This window comes from Aethalodelphis obliquidens, unplaced genomic scaffold (genome assembly GCF_003676395.1).
Source record: "Aethalodelphis obliquidens isolate GAN/ISIS:26980383/991018 unplaced genomic scaffold, ASM367639v1 scaffold43, whole genome shotgun sequence".
Classification (NCBI taxonomy): domain Eukaryota; kingdom Metazoa; phylum Chordata; class Mammalia; order Artiodactyla; family Delphinidae; genus Aethalodelphis; species Aethalodelphis obliquidens.
This window is the reverse complement of record NW_020837987.1, coordinates 711,332-713,688: the sequence shown is the minus strand read 5'-3', so window position 1 is coordinate 713,688 and position 2,357 is coordinate 711,332.

Here is a 2,357-nt window from a genome sequence, read left to right as displayed (position 1 = left end):
AACAGGAGGTGCTGTCACAACTGTAGATGCGGGGGCTGCTCCCCACTCACCTCCCCTACTGCCCTCCTCCGCCCTCTCGCTCCGCCTCTGGCAGGGCTGGATGGCTCGCTCCGCCATCACCTCCCTCCTCTTCCCTCCTGCCTCCACACCCTCATTTTGGTGTTGGTTGCAATGCTGACAGTCCCTTCAAGCAGAGTGGGTGGTCCTCACAGACTGGGACCAGAGGTCCTGAATCACCCACAGTGTGTCCTTCCCAAACTGAAATAAATTGTCTTGTCCTTGGACCCCTGTCTGCCCTGGGCTGGAACTAAAATCCAAAGGAAAAGGTGGTTTGGGTGGTGAGTCCAATCCCACCTTTTCCCTTTTCAGTGGTGCTTGGCCCTCCTGGTTTGTATGCATCCCATAAAATTCAATGCAGGCTATTCAGTCTTTGTCCTTATCTTGGAGCGTGGCATAAAGGGCCCCAGAGAGCATGTGCCAAGATCCCCATCTGTCTGCTTTGTGGATCTGCAGGGGAACACTTCACTTCTCCCTCCTTTGAGTCCAGGGCACTAAACTAGCAGGGATGCTGGGCCATGGGTGTCCCAGGGTCAGAGGGATTTGCTGTCGCCTCCTATGGACACTCATTCCTCCTTAGTCTGACTTCCATTTTCATCTATGGCGGGGGGGCAGTTAAGCTCCCACTTTAGGGAACTTGCCAAGCCCCGTCATGACTTCCTTCCCAGAAGTCCTTGATCGCCAAGGAGAGACTTAAGGGCTTGTTCCTCTGGGTGCGAGACACTGCCTCTCTGTGCTGCAAAGGGGCAGCCCGTGGGAGCAGTTCCCCAAAGCACACCTGCCTCCTCTTTCCCACACGCATCACACCAGGACCAGTCGCTTCCAGGTAGGAACCTGGCTGATTGCACGTATGCAGAGGGATTTGGTTTTGGCGATGGAAAATGGCTCCCCGGCTCCTGGCCCCTAGAGTGATCTGGCACAACATCAGCCCATCACTGACACATTGCTTCCATTCAACCCGGCCTCCAGGAAGTTCCTTTTTCTTTTTAAGCACAGAGGGCCTGTATTTAACATGACAGCCTGCTGCAGTATTGCGTTAGCTATAAACAGAGATGATCCTTCTGGACAGAATCACTACCCACCAGACAAAATGATTAAATTTACAACTCAACTGGTGCTGATCAATATAAATGAAATGTGAATCAGCTTAATGTAGCCACCAGAAACAGCTGGTCCGAGGTTGTCTTCTCACAGGTATCCCAGTATGTCAGCTCCACATTGGGGCTCTCTGCACATGTAGGATTGTCCAAACTCACTTTTATTTTCTCTTTCCTCTCAAATAAATATGGCAGTACCTTGCTAAATCAGTAGGGATAGGCTGGATTATGCTGCAATAACAAACAACTCCAAAGCTCAGTGGCTTGAAACAGCCAAGGTTGATACCTCATCATGCTGCATTTCCAGTGCTGGCCAGCAGAGGAGGCTCTGCCCATCATAGAAACTTGGGACCTTGGCTGCCAGAGCATTTACTGTCTTGAAAGTTGCCAGTCATCCTATTAGGGTAAAAGAATGCTTCTTGCATTAGCAAACCAATGTCTGGGACTGGAAATCGTGCATGCCCCTTCTGTTCACAACTCGCTGGCCAGAGCTGGTGACACGGCCCCACCTTCTTGGTATCCCACGCAGGATACCAAGAAGCACAGTCCTAATCACGTGCCAGCCAGGGAAGAGATAGAGATGTTTGGTGAGCAACATCAGTGACAAGCACATTTGTCTAAAAACTGGCTCGGTTTTAAACGAATCCATGGGATCTGGGGCTTTAATGTGATCTTGAGCCTAGAGCCTGTCTATTTCTTTAAGACATGTGTAACCTGCCCCAAACACACACATTTCAGAGGCTCAAAGCAATCTCTGGATGCATGAAGAAAGAGTGTGGAATGCCCCACCTTCTCCCCAGATGCTCTCCTCCAACTAGCAGTGAGTCCAACAATGGTAATCACACCTGGGTGCATAATCTCTAACTGGGCAAATGCATTTGCACGAAGAGTTAAGCCAAAAGGGAGAAGAATGTTCTTGATCTATATCACACCTCTTCCCAGGACAGGAACTCCTTTCCTTCAGGACCCAGGCTGGGGTGCCTTTCACTCCTGGTTCCATGAGGTTCCCTGTGCCTAGCAGAGGCTGGGCAAGCACTCTGGTCTACTCAGTGTGGCCTTGGCCGGGTGCCCTGAGCTGTCCTCCAGGCTGGGCCACAGCCAGCCGAGGGTGCAGCTGGCATCAGAGACCATGAGGTCATGGCATTCAGCATTCGGGCTGCTTTGGGCACTAAGGCTTAACATTCATACATGTCTGTAGAAAGG